We start from the raw sequence: 8,158 nt of genomic DNA on the forward strand, positions 1-8,158 counted from the left end.
CAAACTTAGTACTCCTGAGAGAGTCCTGTTCTTCCTCATCCCCTTGCCTCCAGGTCTGCCCTGAGGGCCCTCAGTCAGCTGGAGAGTCTTGATGGCAGGTGCGTCACGGTGGGGGAAGGTCTGCCCTGTTGGGGATTACATTTGATGAGACTTGTATCCTGGCCATCTAATTGCATAACAGCACTGAATAGCCCTTCACCACTCATTTTTGCCTAGAGGACAAGACAATGGAAATCATTTTATTAGATTATTCGAGCATCATTACTTCTTGGCAATCAGTACTGAGAATACTACTGATAAAGAAAGTGACTGGCAGGCAGCAGTATAATAAAGAATAGTTCCTGAAATGACCTCTATGAGGGCAATATTGTTGCTCCGTGTGGCTTAGCTGGATGTTAAATAGCATCAAATGGCCCAGTGCCTTACATTGTGGCTTCTGAAACATCCACAAATTACTAGGGTCAAGCTTGTAGGTTACTGATAATCAAAGAAAGTTCTTTTCTTATATTGCTTCCTAAGTTAAATCAAAGGAACGAGGTAATGCACGTCAGGAACACAAAGTGCACATGGGACGATGATGTATGGACTGTAATGATTAAATCATATGTATTATTCCATGAACAAGTGCTGATGATTATTTTCGCTGTTCGTCTCGTGATTCAGCGTAGATTTCTCAGTAGAAGCTGTGCTAATGTGTTGGACTTTCCACCTCTATTAATAGCAACCTTTTCCCTTCTGCTCACCTCGTTGCAAAAACCACTGCTGGGGTTGTGACAAAATAGCATCTGACTAAAATGTATCACCCTCCTGCTAGCAAAAATACAGGCAGGGAAGATATCTGGAATGGTACACTTTAGTTTATGTATTCACTGTGCTGTGGGAGATTATGTAAAGCTTAATGGAGGAAGGCATAATAAAGTACAAAATGCACAATTGAGTGAGTGCCTGAGTTCAAACGTTCTCATCTAATCCAAAAACTTACTTACTTTCTATTCAATAAAACCTCTCCAACTGTAACGAAGTGGTGTCTCACCCTCAAAACAATTTTCCTTCTATATCTTTTATCATATATAGTATATTTTATATATATATATATATATATATATATATACATATATATACACATACATATACATAAAAGAATGTCCCAAAGGGAAGTCATGTGGGTAGTCCCGGTTTTATGAAGGCCTCCAATTACAAATTGGGCCTGCAATTACAAACCGGGCAGTCTCTTCAAATTTTGATAATGAAACAGAAACTCTTACCAGCAATAATGTCATCCATTTGCTCCAAGGCAGCCTCCAACATGTGACTGGCATTTGACGCCATGGCAACACACTGTCTTATAAAGCAGCACTAGTAGGTCCTTATTCACTGATATGAAGACGACAGGGTGTAAGCTAGTGGACTGAGAGGGAGAGATGGTCAACAGAAAGACAGAATGTTGCAGACTACTCCCCTTCCTTGTCGCACTTAGATCCTTCCACAGGAAAGCTACAACAGCTGTCCTCACATCTGAGTGACTTGCAAGTAAATAACCCCCTGAATGTGGCTTTTGGGTTTAAACTCTCCTGTCATTTTGTGGCCAGAGCCTTACCCATTGTCAGAGCTGTGATCTGCATGAGGCCAAACCTCATATTTAGAATAGTTTGTTTGTTTCCATAAGTTTTCATTGTTTGTATACCCCCCCACCCCCCCGATTTAAATTTGACAGGTTTGGTTAAAAATCACAGCTTTTTGTTCTTTATAATAGAGCCAATTAGGTCACATCAACACATTGGACCATGGAAACCAGAGTTTTTAGTGACACTGATGATAGAGAACACACTTAATAATAAGCGGTGCACAATACAGCTAGAAAAAGCAGCAGTTGACAGAGTAGTTGCACTATCAAGAGCTAGGAAATGGCAAACTAAAAATTAGTGCTAAATGCTTTAATGTGACCTGATAAGGCAAGATGTTTCATTTAGATTTAAAGCTGCTTTGTAATACATTACCAGCCTCTATGGAGAAACTTTTTTTAAACTCTAAACGTACTAATACACAATTTCAACATACACCTCTGTATCTTTAAAGTGAACCCTAAAAAATTAGTTAAAGTGCAAAAAAAATAAGGAAAAGTAGTTCTACTTGGTTATATTGAATTATGTTTTTTTGTTCATTTGTTTATTTTTGTTGAAAACATGAACCAGTTAGTTACAACTTCTTGTTCCATGTTCATCCTTTCTTTTTGGATGGTAACTGTACAATTTCCACTAAGAGTAGCCTATACATGATCTCCTGGTAGAAAACAGAAAAGTCTTATGTTTGCTTATCAGAAGACAGTTGTAAACTGAGAGTGATACTTTCAGAAAACAAGTACCATAAATGTTCCTCTTTAGTATCTTATTATCATCATTTCTATTATTTCCAGAGTTAATAATTTAGTGTGAGTAATTTATTTGACTAGTTTAACTGGTTTGATTACCTTCAATATGTTACCTTACCTTTTGTATTTTGTTTTAGTTCACAAACTGAACTGTTATATACAGTATGGCCAACAGGGTGCATCACTGGTCAAGAAAAAATTACATATCTTCCTTTAGACTTCTCTGTCATAGAGAGTATGAAAGAATACAGACTTTCAGAGTTTTAAAGAAGCTCCATGACCTTGCCAAATAACTAAAAGCTTTGTTTTCTATTGATGGAGGATAAAAGTGTGACTTGGCGAGCTTTGAAATAAGTCTGATCCTGCCATAATAAGACAAAATAAGTGAGAACTTGCCTTTTTTTTCATCTCTGTATCTCATTTTCTTTCATTTCCTCAGCTGTATGTCTTTAGCCATGTCTACAGTATATGTATAAGATAAGGAGATGTAATGGAAAGTATAGAATTGTCACAATTTCTAATCCAAATTACTTTATCCAAACACCTTAATGATATGGCATGTTGTAGCCTTAACTCATTTGTACTATAGGTTTCCTTTATCCCACTTCATTCTTTATCTAGTGTTATTTTTATGCAGTCACTGTCCGATTATATAGTTGGTAATAGATTGTCTAGTTAGCAGCTCAAATGTATTTATACCCTGTCAATAAAGCAAAAGAAAAAAAAGTTGTGTGCCAGTGCATGCCAGAAAAAGAGACAGTGAGAGATAGATATCTGAGCCAGCGTGGTCAGGTGTGTTTATTAGTTTTTTGAAATGCCAATAATATGAGTTCTGAATGTTTGTTTCAGTTCTCAACAGGGCTGTGAGTTGATTTCAGGCTCTGTGCTTGAATTACCCTCCACGAAGAACATTAGTCAAACTGCACAGGCAGTAATTGTGTTGTGACACTGGCATCAAGATTTATTTGGACAAAACTGTAATTTGAAACAAGGATGATATCAATTCTCATTACTTAGCCAACTTTAAGCTAGGAACAGAAAGTGTTTGTGTGCTGTTTATTGTAGACCTGACACCCACCAAATGAGAGACACTGAACTTGGTCGTACCAGTATGTTCAGACTGATGCATTTTCTTCAGAGTGGAGAATCAATCGTCTTGAAGCTATGCAGGCTTGGTCAGTTTAAGGACTGCTCTGAGCAAATCCTGTCCCAGCTGAAGGGAGCAATTATTGCACCATGGGTGAGGGGAAGTAGACAGTAGGAGAGGTTACACTGGTTCCTTTTTTATATCCGTCACACTCACCAACATCACTTTAAGACTCTAGAAAATGGAAAAGACAGACATCAAGACATTCTTCTTTACTCTCTCTTTCTTTTTGTTCTTTGTCCTTGCTCTGTTCCTTTATTTGTTTTTTGTATGTCTCAATGAATTACATAAATGCAGTTGTTATTAAGTAAAAGGATTAGCCAGTCATGGTCAACTGTGATAAATCTGTAGTGTTTTTCCCTATTGAAGCTTCTGTGTTGATGACACAGAGAAACACCATGAGGAAATTTAATGGGAGGTTCAGTCCACCGTATAGTTTCTCAACATCAAAATACATGACCAGGAACAAAATGTAGAAATCAAAGGCTCATAGAAGACTCTAGAAGTCATTTAATCATCTCATTCAATGAGACTGCTCAGTTGCAGTGGTTTGTAGTAGGCTGTACACAGAGATTAATGGATGAAATAATTATGCACTTGCTTTTCTACTCATCTTTAGATAATAATCTGTGCTGACATATCTTTCTCATACTGTATTCAGAAGGTCAGAGTTCATGTTTAAATGAAGTGGATCCAACAACTTCTGAATCTTCTCTCATTTGTGAAACTGTACCTTTCTATAGATTTCTAGATATTGAGAATGGTTTGATTTGGTCACAACCAGTAAGAAAGGCAAGAAAGGTTTACAATTTGCATAGAAGAGTATTGAGCCTCCAACCTCACTCTAATTTCTGTACTTAGTATTAGCTCATGAACAGTCAACCACAAATGCCCGTATAGAGCACATGTGTATTCTATAAGGCCATTATCATACATGCGTGCAGGATAATGAGATGTGCCGCCTCGGGGACCACACATCTGTAACAGTACACCCCTCTTTTTCATAACATTCACACCCAATACAAAATATGTGTCTGCAGTTTATTCATTTTTATATGATTGTCATCTCAGACTTTCAAAACAAATCTTTAGCCAGCTGCACACAGACAGAATATATTACATATAAGATATTGATTCTTACAGTGTTGTCATGTTGCAAACCAAATCCACCAGTTTAAATATTGCATGTGTCCGCAGTCTCCATTTCACAAAAGTAATTAGACCAGCATACCACAACAAAGAATTTAAATGCTAAACACTGTAAGTCTGGATAAGAAGACACTCAAAACCTCATCAAAATTTAAGAGAGTAAGAAGAAGAGGCCACCATGGCACACAGCTCAAATTGTGAAATGATGCTGCCTCTATTACAGATGTTATTTGCAGTAAATAGTTAATCACGTCATTGAAATGAGGTGACCTTGAACCTCTGCTCTCTCCATCTCATTTTGATTTCTTATGTATGTGCAAAAGAGCTTATCTATTTCACAGGCTTTGAAAAAGGCTGATAGTTGAAACATTCAGCATAATTCAATAAAGGCAGGCAATTAAATTCTGTAATGTATTTGTTTTACTCATAAGACACTGTTTTATTCATGCATTCTCCTTGTTTTCGTAGTTTACAATACAAAGGATTAACAGACAGTCGCATTAACAGTGTGGGTTCAGTCTCCACATTAACAGCAGACACAGAAGACGCTGAGACACTGAGGCAGTAGCAGCTCAGAAATATTTATGTTGTTTGCTATAAGAGCCTTGTGCCCTGGAGCAGCTTGCAGAGGAGCGTGGCATATACATTCACTTGGATGAGAATCTATACGTCAAAGTCTTAGACCTTTGTTCTCACCTAAGGTAGATTTCTATATTCAAGTGAGGGTGAAGAATCTGCTGCAATGGCAGGGGGGTCTTATTTACAAGTAAGGGTAGAAAGGAATTTAAGTATAAGTGGAGTCTCCTAGCTAGTTTGCTCAAGCTCCTGAACCCAGACCCGGAACAATATATATTGATTACGTCTCCAGATCTACACCCTTGTTTTGCAGTGATGCACTTACTATTGATTAGTTAGTCTTGTAGATTATGTTCTATGCAAAAATGCATGTACACATCTCAACATACTTACGTTTAATTTCCAGTTGAAATGCATCTAATTACATGCACAAGGAAAGAAGAAACAGCTGTCTGCGAATAATAGTGCTGACTCATGAATAGCATCATTTATTCTGCTTGCAGTGAATTCTGTAATCCTCTAAAGATTTCACAAATTTCATCAACTGTGTATTTTAAGAAAAAGCTTTATTTGGCTCAAAAAAGAAAGGTGTTGATGAGATTTAAAAAAAAAAAAAAAAAGGTCACAGTGAGTAGTAATCAAATCAATGTTCACAATAGGCCATGAATCCCAGATCAAAATCCCAAACCATGAAAAGCCTAATTAACACTGAATCGTCAGCTATGCATCTAATGTGACTACTGTAATGTCCCCTGTGAAAGTCATTGATCAAATTTACAAGTGTACCCCTGTAGATTAGATGTTGAGCTGCCATTGTTGTTTCCTTCTAGCTTGTTTCCTGCCATCTCTCTCTCTCTCTCTCTCTCTCTCTCTCTCTCTCTCTCTCTCTCCTGTCAATAATAAATGCTATTATAAAATAATGAAAGAATAAGTATTAAAATTAGTTCAATTTTTCTAATTTAGTATACCTGGCCAAGACATACTCCAGCTCATAAACCCCTGTAAAACCACCAGCTATCAGTTATATTTTACAGAATGAAAAGGTTGACAGTGACACATCATGAAGACAATATTATTGTGAAACATGTTTCTCCAGCCCACTGGTGTCATCTTTTGATGGATGGGAAGTGGCATTGTGGCTGCCCATAGGGGTGATTAGGCTCAACCTAATTTGCTGATCACATACTATTTAGTACACAAACATGCACAGATTAGCGGCTAAGCCTGTTAAGCCCCTTTTAGATGGCTTCACAGAAGTAGAGTTATGTGTCAGTATCATTCCTGTGCAGCATGAGAGGCTCCTCTGTGAAAAAGGTAGGTTTTAAAAAGTGAGAATCAGAGCAGGGTTGACCACACAAATTTAATTCAGAATAGACAATTGCTAATAGTTGTTGCATGTAAGAAGCCACATTGACTTCTCAATTATCATGCACTTTGCCTATGTAGAGTAAAAGTCAGACATATAATTATATCACTAAGTAAGATGATTTGTGAAAAGTGTCCTCTCCCTTTTCTTTTTTACCATCAGTCTGGCAGGATCACAGTAGTACAGCCTACCAGAAATGTGTCATATACAGCACCCACTAACAAGACCTTAACAAGCTACCCACACACCTCTGTCTCTGCAATGACAACCCACACCCATCCTCTCTTTTTCTCTCTTTTAGATGATATTTAATCATGATCGACACACAGTGTGAGTTATAATCAGGGGCAGAGTAATGCCATGGTAAGGTCATGGTTATTAACGAGATGGCAGCAACTGAAGGCTTGCTGGTGAAGGCACTAGGACACCCCTGACACCTCCACTAAGGAGACCTGCATTATTCATTACTGGCCCCACAACATCAAACCGTCCATAAAAAGCAGCTCTAATGGAAACCTGGGTGAGATAATTCATCTATGAGGTTGTCAGGTGGAACAGTTCAGTGGTCAAGCAAATATTTAAACTCACAATTCTGTAATATGACCTAGAGTACATTGTTTGTCAGACATCTTGAATACAGCCATAGTGTCTTAGGAAAGTGGAGAGTTTTTTGGCTTCACATTGCTGCCAGTTGTTGTGAAGTTGCAGATTTTATATGATGGGAGTGGTGGTTGGAGGTTAGGAATACTTTCTGCTCTTTTTTTGCCCAACAAAGTTAAAGCCAGTAATTGGTAACATAAAAAAGTAAGGAAAAATACCAATCTAATAAGTATACACAGCAGGTACGGTGCACACGAACAATTAACTTATCAGCTAAAGAAAAGAACAATGGACAGAAGTTACTTTTGTTTTCAATGTGTTTAATAATCTGAGTTAACTTTTCAAGATCCCCACAGGTTTGTACTGTGCCCTCCAGATATGACTAATATCTACAGCAAATCTTCAAGTACTTCTTAGCTTGACAGGCAAACTGTAGCAAACCATTTAACCAATTACAGTTTCTCTCAAGTGACTCTGAGCATATCTTCACAAATGCTTTAACTATATGGAAGTAACGTCTTATGGCACATTCTGTTCATGCATAGATATAGTGGATTAAAGATGATAAAGCATATGATGAAATTGGCCTGCACATGAGATGAATATCAATTAAGTACAAGGCATTATCAGATTCAGCTGTTTATCAGTTTCTGCTCTTTTTATCCTGCCGAAGGATATATTTTAAATGACATGAAGCGCTCAAAATTACACAACTCTCTGTAGTTAAAAGAAAGCCAGAAAGATTTTGTTCTTATCTTAACTTAGAAAAAATGTGTATATGTCCCCAAATATGAAATCATGTACTCAGATTAGCGTTAGGTTTTGAATATATCAAATAAATAGTTTTAATCTGCTCCAGATTTGGAAAAGGTCCATCCATGCCTTCCATTCTCAGTGTTTGGACTACAGTTAGTGTCCACTCTGACAAAACTGAGCAGGTCAGCTTTTGACA

Source organism: Seriola dumerili, unplaced genomic scaffold, assembly GCF_002260705.1.
Source record: "Seriola dumerili isolate Sdu_G_001 unplaced genomic scaffold, Sdu_1.0 BDQW01000003.1, whole genome shotgun sequence".
NCBI classification, from domain to species: Eukaryota; Metazoa; Chordata; class Actinopteri; order Carangiformes; family Carangidae; genus Seriola; species Seriola dumerili.